Source organism: Pseudophryne corroboree, chromosome 9, assembly GCF_028390025.1.
Source record: "Pseudophryne corroboree isolate aPseCor3 chromosome 9, aPseCor3.hap2, whole genome shotgun sequence".
Taxonomy (NCBI): Eukaryota; Metazoa; Chordata; class Amphibia; order Anura; family Myobatrachidae; genus Pseudophryne; species Pseudophryne corroboree.
Genome location: NC_086452.1, coordinates 294,454,104 through 294,478,846, shown reverse-complemented (window position 1 = coordinate 294,478,846; position 24,743 = coordinate 294,454,104). Strand labels below are relative to the sequence as shown.

Here is a 24,743-nt window from a genome sequence, read left to right as displayed (position 1 = left end):
TTCTCGGAACCTGCTTCTGACTCCAAAATATTGTTTAATTCTTTACCAAAAAGAATATCTCCAGTAATAGGCAAAGACTCCAGAACCTTCTTGGATTCTGAGTCAGCTTTCCATGTACATAGCCAAAACCGCTCTGCGAGCTGCTACTGGTGAGGCTGATGCTTGAGAGGCAATTGTACCCATATCCAAGGCCACTTCTTCCATAAAAATAGCCGCCTGTTTTATATGTGCAATTTGGGATTTTTGCTCTCTAGATGCCAATGAAAGATCATCCTCCAATGCATCAGCCCAGGCTGCCACTGCTTTTGACATCTAGGCTGAAGCCATGGCTGGTCTTACGATTGCCTCAGACAAGGAGAAAATGTTTGTTTGTTTTTTTATCTATTTTCCTATCCGTGGCATCATTTAATACCGTTGAAGGCAGAGGTAATGTAGATTTTCACAACAATCGAGTGACATGCATGTCCACTTTGGGAGCCACCTCCCTTTTTAAACAGGCCCCCGCTGGAAGAGGAAATTGGGAATTCCATTTCCTTAGAATTCTAAACTTCTTACTCAGTGTTACCCAAACCTATTGCATAATTTCTGTCAGCTGTTTTGACCCAGGAAATTCAGTCCTGACTGTTTTGGGACATTTAAACACTGGTAGAATGGCTTTCACAGCACTAATTAGCTCAGGTATGTCCACTAAGCTGAGACCTTCATCCTCGTCTCTGTATTCAGACTTGGAATGTGATGAGTCCTCACCCTCTGACGAGTCCCCATCTGAAACATATGTAAACTGTGAAGATGTTGTTTAATGTCTATGTGATTTACTTTCCACCGGCCTTTCAGCCTGTTTTTGTTGAAAGGCTGCAGATTCTTGGACTGGATGTGATAAACCCCATGTTGCATGTAAGGGTTAATAGAGTAACCTATCCCTGGTATAGGAGCTGGCATTATCCACTCAGCTATACTGGATAAAGTAGCTCATGGGGGTTCAATTTGAACCTGTGCCTGCCTTGGATTATTCAGGAAGCTTTGGTAAAAGCTAAAATAGTTTGCACATAATCCATTTTGAACCAGATCCTAAGAGGTTAACCCAGCTTTGCAAGACAAACATGAAATGAGTATTGGTGCTGATGTGGAGATTGTATCCTCTTCACCCTTGCCTCTCTTAGACATGATAAACAAATCACACCTGTACAGTGTTAACTACACAAATTGTGACTGAAATCACTTTAAAACCTGTTAAAGTGACATACAAGCCGATCCCTCCCTGCTTTGCACCAGCATTGAGGATCGGAATACAAAGAAACTGACAGAAATAGTAAAGTCAGCAATCACACTAGCAATCAGTCACATATTATACATTAATATAATAAGCAATATGAGCACATATTCAGCTACAGATAAATTTCAAGTATGTGGAGAAACATATGCATTACCTTATATAGGACTTTTAAATGTATTCAGTCGCACCGTAAAAGAAAACAGCAACAATAGTTCACAGACTCATATGCATCAGGCACTTATCCAACTATTCATACCAAAGGTAGATAGAGACTTTTAGGCCCTACACACTGGCCAATTTTCTGAAAGATATGAACGATCTCGTTCATATCTTTCAGTGTGGAGACTTCAGCGATGAACGATGCGCGTCCCCACGCTCGTTTATCGCTGGTCTCCCGTCGGCTGTGCATGCAGTCCAATATGGACGATCTCGTCCATATTTGCCTGCATCTCAATGCAGCCGCGTGACGGGGGGAGTAAAGAAACTTCACTCCCCCCGTCACTGCCCCCCCGCCGCCGGGTCGCTCGTCGGCCGTATCGGACGTCGGGCACCTCGGCGGCGCATCGGGAAATGTGTAGGGCCCTTTAGTGCTGTATCACCCAGCCCAGGAGAGTGGGATACAGGAATACTTCACCCCGCTTATGGCTGCCAAAATCAGCAGCCCAAAGATCGTGGTCCGGCTCCTGCCGCACCAACAAAAAAAATTAATTCCCTGAGCCAGGAGGCAGGGATATAGGGGACTGGCCCGTTGCATTCTGGGAGGCCGAAAGCTTTGATCATTGGTGCCAATCTGCAGATGCTACCTCATATCCCAATGTTTATCCTGTGGACCCTGCAGGAGAAAAAGTGTTAGTGTCCTCATAAATGCCATTGTACCCACTGTCCACTTAACCACAGACATGTGGACAAGTGGAACAGGGCAAACTAAAGACTATATGACTGATAGCCCACTGGGTAGATATTTTGCCTTCCGCAGCACCAACAGCAGCATCTCACAAATGCCAACTCATTCAGAGGCAGGCTATGCTGTGTATCACCGGTTTTGGTAAGAGGCACACCACTGAGAACCTCTTAGATAAACTCAGGGAAATCACTGCACAATGGCTTACCTCACTTGGACTCTTCTTGGATTTGTGATATCTGACATTGCCACCAATATTGTGAGAGCATTACATCTGGGTGAATTCCGACACATCCCATGTTTTGCTCACACAATTAATTTGGTGGTGCAGAATGAAAAAAAAAAAAAATTACAAGGGCGTGCAGGAGATACTGTTGGTGGCCCAAAACATGTGTGGACATTTTAGACATCCAGCAACTGCATGTCGAAGACTGAAGTGTCAGCAAAAACACTCTTGAATTTGCACTGCCATCATCTGAAGCAAGAGGTATAACGAGGTGGAATTCTACCCTTTATATGCTTCAGCGGATGGAGGAGCAGCAAAAGGCCATTCAAGCCTACACATCTACCTATAACATAGAAAAAGGAGCGGGCATGCACCAGAGTCAAGTGCAGTAGAAAATAATTTCCGTGTTGTGGAAGGTTCTCAAACCCTTCGAAGTTGCCACATGTAAACTTAGTTTGGACACAGCCAGCTTGAGTCAGGTCATTCCCCTCATCAGCAATTCCACTAAGTATGTTGGACTTGTGGATGAAGCCCTTCATTTGCTCTGCCAGGATTCAAGGGTCGTCAATCTCTTGAAATCAGATCACTATATTTTGGCTTTCTTTCAAACTAACACAAATCTGCAAAGAGCTGTTGGTGAGAAAATTGTCAGCTCAAGCAAAACGTGACATGGCAACATCTCATCCTTTATTTTCTCAGGCAACAAGGAAAAAACAAAAAATTTCCAAAGAGACCCGCTGGCGGTGATGCAGATCAGTCAGGAACACGTTTTGACATCTGGTCCGGACTGAAGGACCTGCCTACAATTACAGACATGTCTACTGTCACTGCATATGATGCTGTCATCATTGAAAGAATGGTTGATGATTATTTCAGTGATAGCATCCAAATAGGCATGTCAGACAGTCCGTTTCAATACTGGAGGGAAAAAGAGGCAATTTGGAGGCCCTTGAAGAAACTGGCTTTGTTTTGCATAAGTTGCCCACCCTCCAGTGTGCACTCAGAAAGAGTTTTTGGCGCAGCCGGGAACCTGGTCAACGACTGGCGTGGGAGGTTACTTCCCCAAAATGTGGAAAAAATGACGTTCATCAAAAAAATACATGAGAAAGACCTTTACCAGCAATTACCTCCAAAAAGTAGAGAGGGATCTGTGATGATGGATTCAAGCAGGGACAAATTAATAGTCTGTAAAGAAGAGGATGTACACACTGATGGGGGTGAGGAATCGGATGCTGATGACGACAGCATTACTATTGAAAGTATTAAAGCCAGTTTGTGCAATGCCAAATGCTAGCTTATTTTGTGGTGGTCCAAACAAACCAATCATTTCAGCCACAAGTGACGGTCCCTGTCGCTGAAATTATTGGTTTGTTAAACTTTTCATGTCCTGTTTAATATACAACTTAGGGGTGGGTGCAGGCCCGGCGCTACCCACTCAGCAAAGTGCTGGTAGGCGCCAGGCAGGAGAGGTGCTCTGCCTGCCCTGCATCGCCGCTGCTGCGCCGCCTGTCCACCCTGCTGCTGCCGGCTGCTGCACCTGTCACACTGTGACAGGCAGCGGCGCTGGCAGCTTTCATCTTCCTCTCCCCCTCCCTGACTGTGTGACAGCATACTGTGGAGGAAGACCCTAAAAGGGGGCGGTGCTACATGGAATGGAGGGGCGAAGCTACACGGGACCAGGCTGATCATGAGGAGGAACAGGAGGATGGACAGCAACGGCCAGCCAGACTTCCTTTTGGTAAGAAGATGTAAAGAGAGTGAGTGAGCTTGAGAAAGTATATGTGTGTGTATCTGCATGTGTGTGTATCTATGAGTGTATGTATGTATGTATGTATGTGTGTGTGTATCTATGTGTGTGTATCTATGTGTGTATACGTGTGTGTGTGTGTGTGTGTGTGTGTGTGTGTGTGTGTGTGTGTGTGTGGGGGGGGGGGGGGATTTTGTGTAAGTGGCATTACTACAGGGGGGATTTTGTGTAAGTGGCATTACTACAGGGGGGATTTTGTGTAAGTGGCATTACTACAGGGGGGGATTTTGTGTAAGTGGCATTACTACAGGGGGGATTTTGTGTAAGTGGCATTACTACAGGGGGGATTTTGTGTAAGCAGCACTACTACAGGGGGGATTTTGTGTAAGCAGCACTACTACAGGGGGGATTTTGTGTATAAGAAGCACTACTACAGGGGGGATTTTTAGTATAAGAAGCACTACTACGTGTGGTGTTATGTGAATAAGATTGTGCTACTGTGGAGTAATCTGAAATGGGGATACTATTGTGTGGCCATGCCCCTTCCGTGTAAAACCACACTCCTTTTTCGGTGTGCATCAAAGGCATGCACTGTCCCTTTGTAAAGTATGTGAGGGCGCAAATTTATAGTTTGCAGGGGGGCGCCGAACCCCCTAGCACCGGCCCTGGGTGGGTGGGTGGGTGGGAGGGTCCAAGGACAATTCCATCTTGCACCTCTTTTCTTTGCATTATGTGCTCTTTGGAACATTTTGTGGCATAGTTTATAAAACTGCCCTCCTGTCTGCACGTAACTTAGTCATCCAGCTACCTCAGTGCAACTTTTTGGCCTAAACTGGATGAAAACAATATTGTGTGCTGTGAGGTGGTCAAAATTTACTAGAAACAAGTGGAAAAATAATGTTATTGAAGTTAAGAATACTGCAGGAACAAAAACACCCCCAAATTTTGTTGTTATTATTAAAAAAAAATCCAAAACCAAAAACAATAACCGCAGAACCAATACAGATCCAAAACATGAAGGAGATACAGATCCAAAACCCCAAAAATGGCCCGGCGCACACGCCTATTTGTAATCATAATGGCTCTCTTTATTGTCTCATAATGTTGAATGCATACCTCCCAACTTTTACCCTACCTGAAGAGGGACACGCGCGCGCCGAAAAGGGGCGTGACCTATGAAAAAGGGGCGTGGCTTCGCGGAGGACCCGCGATCGCGAGCCACGCCCCGTTTTCGTCACTGAGGGGGCATGCCCAGCGCTCTGTGAGCCGCTGGCATGCCTCCTCTCCCTCTGTCTGCACTGAATAGACGCTGTGCGCATGCGCACAGCGTCTATTCACCGCTGCTCTGCTAAGCAGGGCAGCGAGAGACGGAGCCTCCCAACTGCCCCCCACCGCGGGACACTGCGGCCCGTGGGTGGGACAGCGGGACAGTCCCCAAAAAACGGAACTGTCCCGCGAAAATCGGGACAGTTGGGAGGTATGTGAATGTCTGGCACCAAAAGAAAACACTGCTACGACTGCTCTAGAGTTAGATTAAGCAGAAGAATATAAAGATTCCTGGGAATCTTGACACAAGTGGATGCAGATGTGTGACCAGCGGTGTAGCTAGATGCCCTGGTGCCCGGAGCAAGGGTACGTTTTAGCGCCCCCTCCACTGTACTGAATTGGGTGCATCTTACATTTGAAATGAAAAAATATTAGGATTTTAATTACCTACCGGTAAATCCTTTTCTCGTAGTCCGTAGAGGATGCTGGTGTCCACATTAGTACCATGGGGTATAGATAGGTCCACTAGGAGCCACTGGCACTTTTAGGGGTATATTCAATTGACGTCGTAAGCTGCCGTCTGTCGAAAAGACGGCAGTTTTTCACTTTTTTTTAGGTCGGAAGGGGGTTCCAACCTATTCAATATTTTCGACAAGTTGAGGAATTCGACTTGTCAAAAAGCATGTGGATCAGCGGTATAGCTGCCAATCCACATGCTCGTGTCGAAAACGGTTTTGGCCCCCTTTTCGACCATCTCAGTCCGACATAAAAAAATGTTGGACTGAGATGTGGGACCCAGAGGAGGAGACGGGGGAGAGCCGCAGGGAGACGGGGGACAGCCTTGGGCATACAGGGGAGATCAGCGCTACAGCACAGCGCTGCAGCAGGATGTCACACAGCCGCGCCGCTCACGGCAGCTTCCACCCAGCTCCAGCAAGTGAGGTCACACTTGCTGGAGCTGGGTGGACACTTCCGTGAGGTCGGGCGGCTGTGTGACATCCTCCTGCAGCGCCACTGTAGCGCTGATCTCCTCCGTCTGACGGCGGCTGTCCCCGCTGGTCTCCCCGTGGCTCCCCCCCCCCCCCCCCCCCCTCTGGAACCCTCATCTCAATTCAACTTGACAAAGTCGAATTGAGATGAGATTGAATAGGGGTTGTCGGATCCATTCCGACAAATGCATGTCGGAATGGATTCAACGCTAATTGAATATACCACTAAGAGTTTAATAGTGTGGGCTGGCTCTGCCTCTATGCCCCTCCTACCAGACCCAGTCTAGAAACTGTGCCCGAGGAAATGGACAACTTCGAGAGAAGGATTGTACACAGATAGTGGCGAGATTCGCACCAGCTCACACAAACATGGCAAACCAAGCTAACTAGCTTGAAAACTCAACAATAGCTGAATAACATTACTGAACCAAGTAACAACCCAGTACTTAACTACGAACAAAGCAGTACTGAACCAAGTAACCACTGCAGGATAACGAAGCGCTGGGCGGGCGCCCAGCATCCTCTATGGACTACGAGAAAAGGATTTACCGGTAGGTAATTAAAATCCTATTTTCTCTTATGTCCTAGAGGATGCTGGAGTCCACATTAGTACCATGGGGATGTACCAAAGCTCCCAGAACAGGAGGGAGAGTGCAGAGGTTCCTGCAGAACTAATTGACCAAACTTTAGGTCCTCAGAGGCCAAAGTATCGAACTTGTAGAACTTAGCAAACGTGTTCGACCCTGACCAAGTAGCTGCTCGGCAAAGTTGTAAAGCCGAGACCCCCTGGGAAGAACCCACCTTACGAGTAGAATGGGCCTTAACAGATTTTGGACATGGCAAGCCTGTCGTAGAATATTCATGCTGAATAGTGAACCTGATCCAGCGAGAAATCATCTGCTTAAAAGCAGGACACCCAATTTTCTTGGGATCATAAAGGACAAATAGAGAGTCCGATTTCCTGTGACGAGCAGTCCTCTTCACATAGATCTTCAAAGCCCTCACAACATCTAAGGACTTTGATGTAATTGAGGAGTCAGTAGCCACTGGCACAATAGGTTGGTTGATATGAAAAGCTGACACAACCTTTGGAAGGAACTGCTGACGTGTCCTGACCTGAGCTCAGCTCTATCTTCATGGAAGATTAAATAGGGGCTTTTACAGGACAAAGCCCCCAATTCCGACACACGTTGAGCAGAAGCCAAGGCCAACAATGTGACAGCCTTCCACGTGAGAAACTTAACCTCAGCCTCCTGAAAAGGCTCAAACCAATCTGATTGCAGGAAATGCAACACCACGTTAAGATCCCAGGGTGCTGTCAGCGCCACAAAGGTGTCACAATCCTGACTAAAATCATATCATTTGGTGACTTACCTCAGCCATCTGTCCTGTAACCTGCATGTTTTCTGATGGCTGGGATAAACAGCTCACCAGTAACATGAGTTCTCTGTGTGCTGAGCTCACTCTCTGCTAACGAGTGCAGCTGTAGTGATTAATCTTCTGTGTGAATTCAGAACTCAGTAAAGGTGCATACACACGGAGAGATTTTGACTGAGAGATTTCCCTTGAACTGGCAGTAGGAGATTTTGACTAACTTTACCAGCGATTTTGACTATGAGCGATTTTGGCTAACTCATTTAAGCAAAGGGATGCTTTTTCTTTTCCAGCGACCTAGCCAAAATTAACTTGCCTGCACAGTCTATTTTTAGCAGCGATAGCGATCTGGTGGGGACGCGCATCGCTATCGCTGGCTGTGTACACATGGAGAGATATGCACTAACTTTCTTAGCGATTTTGACTATAAAGTCAAAATCACTCAGTTATATCGCTCCGTGTGTATGCACCTTAAGTCTCTGCATGGTCTGCCTGCATAGCAATCATTGAGGATTTTCATGCAGTTCTATACTTCTGTGCCAGTATCCACAAGTCCAGTGGTTACCAGATATACCTTCCTGTGTTCTCAGGACCCGTGGCCATTATTGCCACACCGGAGTTCCCTCCAAAATCAGCCATGGACGTTGCCATGACAGTTCCTGGTCAGCTGACCTTCCAGGGTCCAAGCCGCTCATCCACTCAGCTGTAAGCACTGGGTAGAAGTTACAGGTCTCAAGCACTAGCAAGTTGTCAATGCTTTGGTGTCTCTCAGCCTGGGGGTATATTTACTAAGCTCCCAATTTTGTCCGATTTTATTTTATTTTTTCAAAGTGTCATCTCGGGAATTTACTAAACACAAAACTCGGCAGTGATGAGGGCATTCGTATTTGTTTTAACGGCAGAGTTCACAAATATGAATGAATATACCATCGGTCAAACACGCCTGTTATTGTATAATATCATGTAATTTACAAAGAATTCGTATTCACAATCACTGCCGGCAATAGCCAAACACTGCCGGTAAATATTCAAATTCGTATAAAAAAGCATTTTTAAAATAGACCTGCTTTTTTTATCTGTATTCTGATAGGCATGCATGGATCAGTGAGATCCGTGCATGCTTATCTGTGGGTAGGGGTGTGAAAGGGTTAAAAATCAAAGAAAAAAATTACGTGGGGCCCCCCCTCCTAAGCATAACAAACCTCGGGCTCTTTGAGCCGGTCCCCCCATATTTAAACAACCAGCAGCGGACTCTACGTCTGGTCCTGGTTCAAATAATATGGTGGACAAAAGATGTAGGGGTCCCCCGTATATTTTAAACCAGCACCCGGCTCCACTAACCAGAGAGATAATGCCACAGTCGGGGGACACTTTTATACAGGTCCCTGCGGCCATGGCATTACCCCCCCAACTAGTCACCCCTTGCCAGGGTACCCTGGAGGAGTGGGGACCCCTTAAATCAAGGGGTCCCCCCCTCCAGCCACCCAAGGGCCAGGGGTGAAGCCCAAGGCTGTCCCCCCCCCATCCGTGGGTGGTGGATGGGAGGCTGATATCCTTTGTGTAAAAATAAAGAATACTGTTTTTTGTAGTAGAACTACAAGTCCCAGCATGCGGGGAAATAAGGGGCCCACTGGTACCTGTAGTTCTACTACAAAAAAATATCCCAAAAAAAAACAGTACACAGACACCGTGACAGTACAATTTTAATTACACACACTTACACACTCACATACTTACCTACATCCAACTCTGCGATTCACGTCCACTTGTCCAGTAGAAACCACGGATAAAATTATACTTACAAACAATCCAGTGTAGATCTGTCCTCTTCTTTCTCGTCGTAATCCACGTACTTGTTTAAAATAAAAAAACGAAAACCCGAGCCACGCTACTAAAGGGGTTCCATGTTTACACATGGAACCTCTTTTTTTTCCGAATGGCTGGACCCCCCATAACTTCTGTCAGTGAAGGTCCCGCCAGCCAATCAGGGAGCGCCACGTCATCAAGGAAACCAAGGAAACCAATGCTACTTCCCCTGGAAGTCTTCACCACCTGCACTGAGTAAAAAGTCCCAGTGTAACCTGCGGCCTAAACTTTCCGAAGATGAACGCACACATCGCAGGCAGCTCCATCTCTGCTTCTATTGTGGGAGTTCTGATCATTTCATTGGAGACTGTTCTCTTCGCAAGCCTAAGAAAGATATCAAATCCCAATCTCGTTGTGTCTATGTTCACAAATCCGCTCAAGCGTTCTCTCCGTCTACAGTGTCCTCCGACAGAGAATTCAAGAAAGACATCCGTAAAGAGGCTCCAATCTATGATTGGGGTCCTAGGACAGGAAGACCCAATTTTCAATTCGGGCACCGAAGGAGGTCGTTAAAAACTCTTCTCTCTAAAGAGTTTTCTAACTCCCTAGCTCCAGGAGGGGGCTCCGAGTGTCCAGGCCCAGATGAGGCTTCCGAGTGCCCAGCCCGAGAGGGGGCTTCCCAGTGTCCAGCCCGAGAGGGGGCTTCCCAGTGTCCAGCCCCAGGAAGGGGTTCCGAGTCTCCAGCCCCAGGAAGGGGTTCCGAGTCTCCAGCCCCAGGAAGGGGTTCCGAGTCTCCAGCCCCAGGAAGGGGTTCCGAGTCTCCAGCCCCAGGAAGGGGTTCCGAGTCTCCAGCCCCAGGATGGGCTTCAGAGTCTCCAGCCCCAGGAAGGGCTTTAGAGTGTCCAGCCCCAGGAAGGGGTTCCGAGTGTCCAGACCCAGGAAGGGGTTCCGAGTGTCCAGCCCCAGGAAGAATATCCATTCTGCTGTCCCCTGGTGAGATATCCTTTGTTCAGGCCCAAGAAGTGGCATCGGAGTCTCCTACCTCAAAAGAAATGTCTAGTCTGTTAACCCCAGGAGGGGCACTGGATTTGCATGCTCTAAGAGAGACTTCCAGTGTTTCAACCCCAAGGGAGCTATCCAGGGCTAAGGCCCCAGATATAGACATAAACTTCCATCCATCATCTTCTAAGAGTGCATCCAGCATGGTCCAGCTTCAAGGAGAACTGTCTGAACACCCAGGGGGAAATTTACTAAGCTCCCGATTTTGACCGAGATGCCGTTTTTTCATCAAAGTGTCATCTCGGTAATTTACTAAACACTAATCACGGCAGAGATGAGGGCATTCGTAATTTTTTGCAAGTCCAAGTAAAAAATTACGAATGAATACACCATCGGTCAAAACGCGGCTGTTTAAGTATGAATCTCGGTCATTTACTAAGAAGTGCAAAGCAAAAAAAAAAACAAACACTGCCGTGAAAAATTACAACTCGTAAAAAAGTGCTAAAAAAAACCAGACCTTTTTTTTTTATTCGTGATTGGATAGGCATGCACGGATCCATGAGATCCGTGCATGTATATCAGTGGGAAGGGGTGGGAAAGTGCTTATTTTTTCAAAAAAAATTGCGTGGGGTCCCCCCTCCTAAGCATAACCAGCCTCGGGCTCTTTGAGCCGATCCTGGTTGCCGAAATATGGGGAAAAAAATGACAGGGGTTCCCCCATATTTAAGCAACCAGCATCGGGCTCTGCGCCTGGTCCTGGTCCCAAAAATACGGGGGACAAAAAGAGTAGGGGTCCCCCGTATTTTTAAAACCAGCACCGGGCTCCACTAGCTGGACAGATAATGCCACAGCCGGGGGTCACTTTTATATAGTGCCCTGCGGCCGTGGCATCAAAAATCCAACTAGTCACTCCTGGCCGGGGTACCCTGGGGGAGTGGGGACCCCTTCAATCAAGGGGTCCCCCCCCCAGCCACCCAAGGGCCAGGGGTGAAGCCCGAGGCTGTCCCCCCCCCATCCAATGGGCTGCGGATGGGGAGGCTGATAGCCTTTGTTGTAAAAGAAAAGATATTGTTTTTAGTAGCAGTACTACAAGGCCCAGCAAGCCTCCCCCGCATGCTGGTACTTGGAGAACCACAAGTACCAGCATGCGACGGAAAAACGGGCCCGCTGGTACCTGTAGTACTACTACTAAAAAAATACCCAAAAAAAGACAAGACACACACACCGTGAAAGTATAATTTTATTACATACATACATACACACATACATACATACTTACCTTAAGTTCCCACGCAGGTCGGTCCTCTTCTCCAGTAGAATCCAAGGGGTACCTGTTGAAGAAATTATACTCACGAGATCCAGGGGTCCAGGCTCCTCGGGAAATCCAGGGGTAATCCACGTACTTGAAAAAAATAACAAAACGGTGTCCCGACCACGAACTGAAAGGGGACCCATGTTTGCACATGGGTCACCTTTCCACGAATGCCAGAAACCCACTTTGACTTCTGTCTAAGTGGGTTTCTTCAGCCAATCAGGGAGCGCCACGTTGTAGCACTCTCCTGATCAGCTGTGTGCTCCTGTCCTCACTGACAGGCAGCACACGGCAGTGTTACAATGTAGCGCCTATGCGCTACATTGTAACCAATGCTGGGAACTTTCTGCTCAGCGGTGACGTCACTTTAGGTCAACCGCAGGGCAGAAAGTTCCCATCATTGGTTACAATGTAGCGCATAGGCGCTACATTGTAACACTGCCGTGTGCTGCCTGTCAGTGAGGACAGGAGCACACAGCTGATCAGGAGAGTGCTACAACGTGGCGCTCCCTGATTGGCTGAAGAAACCCACTTAGACAGAAGTCAAAGTGGGTTTCTGGCATTCGTGGAAAGGTGACCCATGTGCAAACATGGGTCCCCTTTCAGTTCGTGGTCGGGACACCGTTTTGTTATTTTTTTCAAGTACGTGGATTACCCCTGGATTTCCCGAGGAGCCTGGACCCCTGGATCTCGTGAGTATAATTTCTTCAACAGGTACCCCTTGGATTCTACTGGAGAAGAGGACCGACCTGCGTGGGAACTTAAGGTAAGTATGTATGTATGTGTGTATGTATGTAATAAAATTATACTTTCACGGTGTGTGTGTCTTGTCTTTTTTTGGGTATTTTTTTAGTAGTAGTACTACAGGTACCAGCGGGCCCGTTTTTCCGTCGCATGCTGGTACTTGTGGTTCTCCAAGTACCAGCATGCGGGGGAGGCTTGCTGGGCCTTGTAGTACTGCTACTAAAAACAATATCTTTTCTTTTACAACAAAGGCTATCAGCCTCCCCATCCGCAGCCCATTGGATGGGGGGGGACAGCCTCGGGCTTCACCCCTGGCCCTTGGGTGGCTGGGGGGGGGGACCCCTTGATTGAAGGGGTCCCCACTCCCCCAGGGTACCCCGGCCAGGAGTGACTAGTTGGATTTTTGATGCCACGGCCGCAGGGCACTATATAAAAGTGACCCCCGGCTGTGGCATTATCTGTCCAGCTAGTGGAGCCCGGTGCTGGTTTTAAAAATACGGGGGACCCCTACTCTTTTTGTCCCCCGTATTTTTGGGACCAGGACCAGGCGCAGAGCCCGATGCTGGTTGCTTAAATATGGGGGAACCCCTGTCATTTTTTTTCCCATATTTCGGCAACCAGGATCGGCTCAAAGAGCCTGAGGCTGGTTATGCTTAGGAGGGGGGACCCCACGCAATTTTTTTTTTAAATTTTACAGTGTTTAATTAAAAAAAAAAAAAAAAAAAATAGAACCCCAGCACGGATCACACAGATCCGGCCGAGATTAATTGTAAAAAAGTCGGCAGTGTTTTGCTAATCACTGCCGTAAAAAACACAAAAAAACACGAATGACATCGACATCGGAAGAAAAGAAAAACCCGAATACGACAGCTTAGTAAATCCATCGTAACAAATTCAAAAAGTTGCAGTTTTACACTTTCGATGTCATTCGTGATTGAACTTTGACCTGAAACGGGAAAATACGAATCTTAGTAAATTTACCCCCCAGTTTCCACTTCTACTGATCCAATCATCTCCGGTCTCAATCCGGTCCTATCCATCCGTCTGGATCAGCCTACTTTGTTTAAAGCCAATTCAAGTATCCCTGGACAAAATCCGGTTTCAGCCGTTGGTCCAAAGAATCCACGGGTTCCAACCAATCTAGGAAGCGCTGTGTACAGTGCTGAGCTACCTCCTTCAGTCCCAGCCGGTACAAGATTTTCCGGACCTAATCCGGTCCCATCTGCCTGTCCGGATCAGCATCCTTCGATTCCTTCCGATTCCAGTTCCTCCGAACTCGGTCTAGTTCAATCTAGTGATTCAAAGAATGGACTCCTGTTAATCCGTCCATTTGATATTCCAGCACCCGTTTACTTTGATGGTGATTATGCTCAGTTCCATGCATTAGCAAGCCAATACCTCACTGAAACGGAGTCAGCATCTTCGATAAGTATAACTCCTGCTAACGCAATTAAATATTTACTACTTTTCTTTAGAGGCATGGCATTGGAATGGGCGAATCCTCTCATTAAGTCCAAAGATGCAACTTTAAATGATCTTCCTGCTTTCCTAGATGCAGTTCAACAAGAATTTGCTCCGAAGACAGTCCGTTTGGGTTCATCGATCACACAGCTTACAGAAAGTACACCCAGTAGTCAGTTCTCTGATCCATCGCTCTCTAAGCAAGATCAAACTCTGTTGGATAAATACATCGACAATTTCAGGAAGGCTCAGAGGACATCAAAGACAGCTCAAGAACATCAAGCTGTTGAATTGAAAATCGGTTATGCATCCTTCGACTCTATTCCTGAATCCTCGTATAGCTCCAAGTTCCCTGAACCATTGTATGCCACGGATATCATTATTCCTAAGCAGAAGGTACCCATGCTTATCTTAGACTTGGACTCAGACTCTGATAGTGAATTTCTTGACGACTCCGATTACGTTATGGGAGGTCCTGTTCTTCCCAGTTACGCTTTTTCACATGAGGAAATCCCAGAGTCTCCAACAAGGTCTACAGGCCTCTATATGAAAGGACCTCGCTTCAGGACAAGATTTAATTTGAGCCTTAGTGGAGTGCTAGCTTCAAAAGCCCAATCTTCTCACACTTCTGATCCAGGGAAGTATCCCCCCGCAGTTTGTTCCTCGGTCCTTTCTGATGAAGGAGATTCAAATTTCATCAATGATGGATGGTCTACCTGTTCTGAAGATGAAGAGCAGGAAGACTTCTAAGAAATCCAGCTTAGATATTTTGTTTTTCCTGGTTTCTAATTTTTGTATGTTGTGAGAAAGTTATTCTTCAAGTTTCTACGGGGGTGTCTGGAGTCCACCCATAAAGGGGGGAGGGGGTACTGTCACAATCCTGACTAAAATCATATCATTTGGTGACTTACCTCTGCCATCTGTCCTGTAACCTGCATGTTTTCTGATGGCTGGGATAAACAGCTCACCAGTATCATGAGTTCTCTGTGTGCTGAGCTCACTCTCTGCTAACGAGTGCAGCTGTAGTGATTAATCTTCTGTGTGAATTCAGAACTCAGTAAGTCTCTGCATGGTCTGCTTGTATAGCAATCATTGAGGATTTTCATGCAGTTCTATACTTCTGTGCCAGTATCCACAAGTCCAGTGGTTACCAGATATACCTTCCTGTGTTCTCAGGACCCGTGGCCATTATTGCCTGTCTATGCACACACCACGCCGGAGTTCCCTCCAAAACCAGCTATGGACGTTGCCATGACAGTTCCTGGTCAGTCTTCCAGTACCCATAGCTGGTCACCTTCCCTCACAGAGTACAGTGCATGACTGCCACATCTGGACGAGCAGATCGTTCACTAAGCCAGCCAGATCCTGCTCACTGCACTCAAGACCAAACACAGTGTCCAGTACTAGTCCGGGTTCACAATAACCTCAGCCGTGACAAAAGGGAGGATGAATGTGCAAAACCCCTTTCAAAAAAGTCTGAACCTCAGGGGGGGAAGCCAATTGTTTCTGGAAGAAAATGGATAAAGCCAAAATCTTGGCCTTTATGGATCCCAAACGCAGGCCCATATCCTCACCTGCTTGCAGGAAGAGGAGAAACCATCCAAGTTGAAACTCCACCGTAGGAAACTTCTTGGATTCACACCAAGACAACGAGATTTATGGTAAGAACTTACTGTTGTTAAATCTCTTTCTGCGAGGTACACTGGGTTCCACAGGGAATGGCGTTGGGGTGTAGAGTAGGATCTTGATCTGAGGCACCAACAGGCTAATAGCTTTGACTGTTCCCAGAATGCATAGCGCCGCCTACTCTATAACCCCGCTTCCGTGCACAGGAGCTCAGTTTTTGTTAACCAGTCAAATGCAGTAGAAGGTAAAAGAGACGACAACCATTAGTAGCCACATACACCACACTCTCACGACAGGAGAAAGTGTCAGCGGCTAATGCCATACCAACCCAAAGAAGTTAAGTGCATCAGGGTGGGCACCCTGTGGAGCCCAGTGTACCTCGCAGAAAGAGATTTAACAAAGGTAAGTTCTAACCATAAATCTCGTTTTCTGCTGCGGCATACACTGGGCTCCACAGGGAATGACATTGGGGATGTCCTAAAGCAGTTCCTCATGGGAGGGGACGCACTGTAGCGGGCACAAGAACCCAGCGTCCAAAGGAAGCATCCTGGGAGGCGGAAGTATCAATCAAAGGCATAGAACCTTATGAACGTGCTCACTGAGGACCATGTAGCCGCCTTGCACAATTGTTCAAGGGTCGCACCACGACGGGCCGCCCAAGAAGGTCCAATAGACCGAGTAGAATGGGCCTTGATGGTAGCAGGAGCTGGAAGGCCAGCCTGTACATAAGCATGTGCAATCACCATTCTAATCCATCTGGACAGGGTCTGCTTGTGAGCAGGCCAGCCACGTTTGTGAAAACTGTACAAAGAGAGAATCAGACTTCCGAAGGGATGCAGTTCTCTTCACATAAATATGGAGAGCCTGTACCACATCCAAAGATCGCTCTTTGGAAGACAAGTCAGGAGAGGCAAAGGCCGGAACCACAATCTCCTGATTAAGGTGGAAAGAAGACACCACCTTAGGTAAGTACCCGGGACGTGTCCTAAGAACCACCCAGTCACGGTGAAAAATCAGATATGGGGACCTACAAGACAAGGCACCCAGATCCGACACCCATCTAGCAGAGGCAATAGCCAGCAGAAACAATACCTTAAGAGAAACCCATTTAAGGTCTGCAGATTCACGAGGCTAAAACGGAGACCCTTGCAATGCCTCAAGAACCACCGACAAGTCCCAAGGAGCCACAGGCGGAACATAAGGAGGTTGAATCCGCAACACAACCTGAGTGATCGTATGAACATCAGGTAAAGTCGCAATTTTTCTCTGGAACCAAACCGACAAGGCAGAAATATGAACCTTGATGGAGGTCAGACGAAGGCCCAAGTCCATGCCCTGTTGTAGAAAGGCCAAAAGTTTGGCCGTACTAAACTTGATTGTTAGTGGCGCACCAAGCAAAGTAAGAATTCCAGACCCTATGATAAATCCGAGCAGAACCCGGTTTCCGGGCATTCAACATGGTTTGAATGACCGCCTCGGAAAATCCTTTGGCCCTCAGGACGGAAGCTTCAAGAGCCACGCCATCAAAGCCAACCGGGCCAAATCCTGATATACACATGGGTCCTGAACAAGGAGATCCGGGTTCTGTGGAAGTAGAAGGGGACGCTCTATCGAGAGACCCTGGAGATCTGAGAACAAACGCCATCTGGGCCACGCGGGAGCGATCAGAACTAGGATTCCTCCTTCTTGCTTGAACTTCCTTATTACTCTGGGCAGGAGTGACACCGGAGGGAACACGTATGGCAGCTGAAAGTTCCATGGAATTGCCAGTGCATCCATGAATGCTGCTTGAGGATCCCTTGTCCTTGCTCCGAAGACCGGAACCTTGTGACTGTGTCGAGACGCCATCAGGTCCACATCTGGAAGGCCCCACTTGTCCACGAGGAGTTGAAACACTTCTGGATGGGGGCTCCACACTCCGGTGTGTACGTCCTAATGACTGAGAAAGTCCGCTTCCCAGTTTAGGACCCCGGAATGAATACTGCCGATATGGCTGTCAGATGGCATTCTGCCCACTGAAGAATCCTTGATACTTCCCTCATTGCCATGCAGCTTCGAGTGCCGTCTTGATGATTGATATATGCCACTGTGATGGCGTTGTCCGACTGTACTTGAACATGTCTGTTCTGTATTAGATGCTGGGCCAAGTTCAGTGAGTTGAACACCGGCCACAGTTCCAGAATGTTTATCGGGAGGAGAGACTCCTCCTTGGTTCACCGACCCTGAAGGGAGTGTTGCTCCAACACCGCGCCCCAACCTCTCAGACCGGCATCCATCGTCAGAAGGACCCAGTTAAAGATCCAGAAGGGACGACCACTGCTCAATCGACGGTCCTGCAGCCCCCAGCTTAGTGACAGACAGACCTCTGGAGACAAGGAGATCATTTGCGACCTGATCCGGTGAGGCAGGCCGTCCCACTTGGCAAGAATCAGTCTCTGCAGAGGGCGGGAATGGAATTGAGCGTACTCCATCATGTCGAAAGCAAACACCATGAGACCTAGCACTTGCATTGCCGAGTGTATCGACACTTGCGGACGAGATAGGAAGCATCGAATCCTGTCCTGAAGTTTCAGGACCTTCTCCTGAGACTAGAAGAACCGCTGGTTGTGAGTGTCCAACAACGCCCCCAGGTGCACCATACTCTGAGCAGGGACCATGGAAGATTTCTTCCAGTTGATGAGCCACCCGTGGACATTCAGAAACCGGATAGTCAGATCCAGATGGCGTAGGAGAATTTCTGGGGAATTTGCCAGGATAAACAAGTCATCCAGATACGGCAAGATCCTGACCCTTTGACGGCGGAGTACAGCCGTCATTACTGCCATGACCTTGGTGAAGACTCGCGGAGCCGTGGACAAACCAAAAGGTAACGCCCGAAAATGGTAGGTTGCCAATCGCAAACCTCAGGTACTGCTGATGCGACATTGCAATGGGAATATGCAGGTAAGCATCCTGTATGTCCAGGGAGACCATATAATCCCCAGGTTCCAAGGCCAGAATAGAGCGAAGAGTTTCCATACGAAACTCAGAGACCCTCACAAATTTGTTCAAGGACTTGAGGTTGAGAATGGGCCGAGAGGACCCATTCGGTTTTCGGGACTAGGAACGGCGGTGAATAGTACCCCTTGCCTCTCTGAGCCAGAGGCACCTGTGTAACCACTCCTGTGTCCAGGAGGGACTGTACCACCGAATGAAGAGTTTTGCCATCACCTGATCCAAAGGGACGTCCGTCAGGCAAAATCGATGAGGGGGACGATTCTTGAAGGATACGGCGTAAACTCGAGTGATGACTTCCTGCACCCAGGCATCTGAAGTGGTCTTCAACCATTCCTGGGTAAACCCTAGAAGTCGGCCCCCCACCCTGAGATCCCCCAGAGGGCAGACCCGCCCCGCCATGCAGCAGGCTTGTCAGTTTTGGAAGCAGGCTGACGGGCAGCCCAGGCCCTTTTAGGTTTGGGCTTAGTGGGTTTGGAAGTGTGAGTCTGTTTCGGGTACGCCTGACCCTTTGCTTTCCCTGAAGGACGAAAGGAGTGAAAGGAAATACTCTTAGCCTTCGGTACCGAAGGAGCAGTACTAGGTAGAAAAGCTGTTTTAACAGAGGCTAAGTCAGCCACAATCTTGTTGAGGTCTTCTCTGAAAAGAATGTCTCCCTTAAAAGGGAGCACCTCCAGGATTTTCTTACAGTCCAGATCCACAGACCAGGAACGCAACCAGAGAATCCGGCAAGCCAAAATTGACGCGGTAGAAGCCTTGGCCGCCAGAATACCGGCATCAGAAGCCGCCTCCTTAATGTAAATGAGAAGCTGTGACAATATATGATAGAGATTGTCTAGCATGATCAGAAACGTTGGAAGGCAGCTCAGCTTCCAACTCCTGAGCCCATGCTTCAATAGCTTCTGTAGCCCAAGTCGCATCAATGGTGGGCCGATGCGCAGCACCTGCTAGGGTCTAAATCACCTTTAAACAACCCTCCACATGCTTATCCATCTTTTCTTTCAGAGACGTGACGGTAGTTACAGGCAGAGCTGAGGATACCAGCAGCCGTGCCACCTGCGAATCCACTGGCGGGGGTGTCTCCCAATTTTTACTTAGGTCCGCCGCGATGGGATAGCAAGCTAGCATCTTCTTGTGAGGCATGAATTTCTTTCCTGGATTTTCCCAGGATTCCTGACGTATGTCAACTAAATGGTCAGAGTGAGGTAAAACTTGTTTAACCACTTTCTGACGTTTAAATCTGTCCGGTTTCTTAGGGCAGTATCAGGCTCAGGGTCGTCAGTAATTTGAAGAATTAACCTGATAGCCTCCAACAAGTCAGGAACATCCACCTGTGAAACAGATTCCCCATCAGAAGTATCAGTGTCTGTGGGGTCAGTATATACACCATCCTCATCAGACAAGGTGTCTGGGACGTTGGTGGATTGTGAGGAAGTAATAGCCCGCTTAGAGGACCCCTTGGTCCCCTTGGGGTGAGATTTCTGTTTAGGCAGTGATTGGTTCAATTGCTGTAACTGAGTGGACAGTTGATCTGCCCATGGCGGACTAACCGCAGGGACCATATGCCGTTGTACCGGCACAGGAGGTCCCATAGGGGGCGTAAGTCTAGTTACCAGCGTATTCAATAACGTGGAAAAAGTAGCCCAAGGCGGGTCTTTCTGAACCCCCGTTGCTACGGTCCCACTGGGGCGCAATGAACCCCCAGAACCTGAACCCTCAGCTGCTATATTCTCCTCAAACGTGTCTGCAGCGTCACCTCCACGCACTGTGGAATCAGCCCCAGCTCCGTCGCCCCTTGTAGCTGACATATCTGAAAGCTCAATTCAAGGCAACCTAGTACAATATCAGCAGCACAACACCTGACAAGAACCCCTGTGTAGTGTATTAGCACAAACAGAGAGTTCCAGAGATATATGGTGACTAAAAATCACAGAGAAAAATACACAATAAGTATATCTTGTGAAACACCTATATTAAAGTAATAATCCCCCCTCAGGTTACAGAATATAGTGATAGCAATCTGAGTAAGATATACGAAATGGAGGTCACACAGCAGCTGTATGCACACACAAATAGTCACATTGTACAATGCAGAAATTATGACATGCAATAAAACTGCACTGGACTAGCAATACAGAGTAATACTAAGTATAGCTATACACTCAATAGATATATCAATGCACAGTAAAGTCTGGCTGTATATCACAGGGTACTTTTACTAAATAACCCTGATTAAATGCATTTTCTTAACTAACACTGTCAGCAGACATGTAGAATACATAAGTGTCCTGTAAAATGCACAGCGTGGACATGCAGGCGACTTTACAGAGGAGGATTTACCAAACAGTCCCAGGATCAGCTCAGCTTGTCTTAATGGCGCCCAAACGCTGACAGGGAGTGAGGGAGAGAGAGATATGCAGCTCCAGGGCGGGAACATTTACTGTAAATGGGGCCCTGGGGCTGGGGGAGTGGCTACAGGTCAAAGCTTTATCCCCTTGCTGGACTTCACCATCGGGTACTGCGGGTTATATAGTAAACGGTTTTTAGTAAAACCGACCTGTGCCCTTGCGCTGGTGGTCTATTGGGGTCCCTGTACTACCACAGTGTCCATGACAGCGCGCGCGCGGCCCGCCTCCCACCGGCCACCTGGGGGACCCTCTTACCTCCTCCCTGAGTGCGGCCATGCGATCCTTGAGAGCTGCGGTGGGGTGTGTGACTGACAGATGAAAAACGGAGCATCCGCTGTAAGTACCCAGCAACCGGGGCGTGGGAGTATACAGCGCCACTGGGGGAGGTGATGGAGCTGCAGCAGGAGATGTCTGACTGACATCTAACACTCACAGTGTCTCTGCTGCAGCCCTTGAAGTCGTCATTATTCACTTAAAAAAGCTCTTCTGAGGGCTGCTGGAGCAGCCCACCTGTTGTATGCCTGCACTGCATGGCACCAACTCCAAAATTGAGCTCCTGTGCACAGAGGCAGGGTTATAGAGGAAGCGGCGCTATGCATTCTGGGAACAGTCAAAGCTTTTAGTCTGTTGGTGCCTCGGATCAAGATCCTACTCTACACCCCAATGTCATTCCCTGTGGAGCCCAGTGTACCCCGCAGCAGAAACATATTTTTTCCAAATGCGATGATAATGTTTAGATGTTACTCTTCCTAGCCTGTATCAGGGTAGGAATAACCTTGCTCGGAATACCCTTCTGGGCTAAAATCTGGCGTTCAACCTCCATGCCTTCAAAAGTAGCCGCGGTAAGTCTTGATAAGTGAACGGCCCCTGTTGCAGAAGATCCTCGCGAAGAGGAAGAGGCCTCGGATCTTCCAGCAGTAAGTCCAAAAGATCCGCGTACAAAGCTCTCCTTGGCCAGTCCGGAGAAATGAGAATTGCCTGAACCCTTGTTCTCTTTATGAGTTTTAGAATTCTTGGAATGAGAGGAAGTGGAGGGAACACATACACTGACTTGAACACCCACGGTGTTACCAGGGCATCCACTGCCACTGCTTGTGGGTCTCTCGACCTGGAACAGTACCTCCGAAGTTTCTTGTTGAGACATGAGGCCATCATATCTATTTGAGGCACGCCTCAAAGACTGGTCACTTCTGTGAACACCTCCGGATGGAGGCTCCATTCTCCTGGATGGAGATCGTGCCTGCTGAGGAAGTCTGCTTCCCAGTTGTCCACTCCTGGAAGGAAGGTTGCTGACAGCGCCACTACATGCTTTTCTGCCATCAGAGGATTCTTGTTACCTCTGACATAGCTGCTCTGCTCTTTGTTCCGCCCTGTCGGTTTATGTAGGCCACCGTCGTCACATTGTCCGACTGTACTTGAATGGCCAGATTTTGCAGAAGATGTGCCACTTAGAGAAGACCGTTGTATACGACTCCCAGTTCCAGAATTGATATTGGGAGAATGGATTCCAGACTTGACCACTTTCCTTGGAAGGTTTTCCCTTGAGTGACCGCGCCCCAACCCTTGAGACTTGCATCCCTGGTTAGAAGACTCCAGTTCTGAACCCCAAACCTGCAGCCCTCCAGAAGGTGAGGCATTTGCAGCCACCAGAGGAGTGAAATCCTTGCTTTCGGCGACAAATGTATCCTCTGGTGCATGTGTAGGTGAGATCCCGACCACTTGTCTAGGAGATCCAGTTGAAAGGACAGAGCATGAAATCTTCCGCACTGTAGAGCCTTGTAGGAGGCAACCATCTTCCCCAGAAGGTGAATGCACTGATGAACCGATACCCGGGCTGGCTTCAAGACATCCCGGACCATTGATTGTATCACCAACGCCTTCTCCACCCGTAGAAACACCCTCTGCACTTCCGTGTCGAGAATTATCCCCAGGAAAGACAATCTCTTTGTCAGCTCCAAATGTGACTTTGGAAGGTTCAGGATCAAACCAAGTTCCTTGAGCAGATGAGTCGTGAGAACAATGGACTGCAACACCTTATCCGTGGACGATGCCTTTATCAGCAGATCGTCCAGATATGGAATTATGTTCACTCCCTGTCTGTGGAGAACCATCATCTCTGCCATCACCTTGGTGAATTACCCTCGGTGCCGTCGAGAGACCGAATAGCAGTGCCTGGAACTGATAGTGACTGTCTAACAGTGCAAATCTGAGATAAGCCTGATGTGGTGGCCAAATCGGAATGTGGAGGTACGCATCCTTGATATCTAGGGATACCAGAACTCTCCCTCCTCCAGACTTGAGATCACTGCTCTCGGAGACTCCATTTTGAATTTGAACTCCCTCAGATAAGGGTTTAACGATTTCAAGTACAAAATCGGTCTGACCGTACCACGAAAAGGTTGGAATATGAGGTGGAAATAAACTTAAAAAACAAAGTAAAAAGAATGCGCTTAACGCTATCTGATAAAACAAGCTGCTACAGGAGTATGAAGGGAATCCACTTTTCCCAATGTTATGTTAAGAAACCAAAGAAAGCCCTCCAAGCACTATGATATCAGATATTGACACTTCTACTTAAATTATTGGTCATACATCTTTATGGAAAATATTTTATTTAAAAAAAAAATATGGACACAAAAATACACATTTATTTGATTGATACAGTATCTAGAAAAAAGTGAGTCCTAATACCGGTATACTACATATAAACAATACAACATAAAACATATATTGGGGGGTGAAAATGCCTTAGCAAATCTTTCACCTGCTTCGAGGATAGTTATATCCTTTATAACGTGCAGTATGATCGGTCCCAAATCTTGCAGAGTCCTTATTTGGAACTTTCTAACAAATAAAACTCGTACAAGTCCATAATTTCTTCAAGGGCATTCATAAACATAAAGTGAAAGTCACTTCTAGAAGTTGGGGATCACCGCAACTTACTTGTAGGTCCGTAAGTATCACAGAAAGCAAAGCATCAGATGTCCGCCGGCAGATGTGGTGTGGTGCTCTAGCATCAACTAGTTTCGCCTGTCTAGCAGGCTTCGTCAGGATCCTACAGGCGATACTTACGGACCTACAAGTAAGTTGCGGTGATCCCCAAATTCTAGAAGTGACTTTCACTTTATGTTTATGAATGCCCTTGAAGAAATTATGGACTTGTACGAGTTTTATTTGTTAGAAAGTTCCAAATAAGGACACTGCAAGATTTTGGGACCTATCATACTGCACGTTATAAAGGATATAACTATCCTCTAAGGTGAAAGATTTGCTAAGGCATTTTCACCCCCCAATATATGTTTTATGTTGTATTGTTTATATGTAGTATACCGGTATTAGGACTCACTTTTTTCTAGATATCAATCAAATAAATGTGTATTTTTGTGTCTATATATTTTTTTAAAATAAAATATTTTCCATAAAGATGTATGACCAATAATTTAAGTAGAAGTGTCAATATCTGATATCATAGCGCTTGGAGGGCTTTCTTTGGTTTCTGGAATATGAGGTGGAACTGGAACAATGACCTCTGACTTTTCCAATTTTTGGATGGCTTCCTGTAGGGTAGCCCTTTCTGTCAGTAAAGCTAGTAAGCCTCATTTGAAGAATCGGTGAGG

General features: G+C 47.5%; 1 protein-coding gene across 7 annotated transcripts in view; it reads right to left on the bottom strand.

The window, feature by feature from the left end:
* L3MBTL2 (L3MBTL histone methyl-lysine binding protein 2) overlaps positions 1-24,743 on the bottom strand; it is a 772,791-nt gene that overhangs the window by 582,008 nt on the left and 166,040 nt on the right. The gene's annotated exons all lie outside the window — the stretch shown is intronic.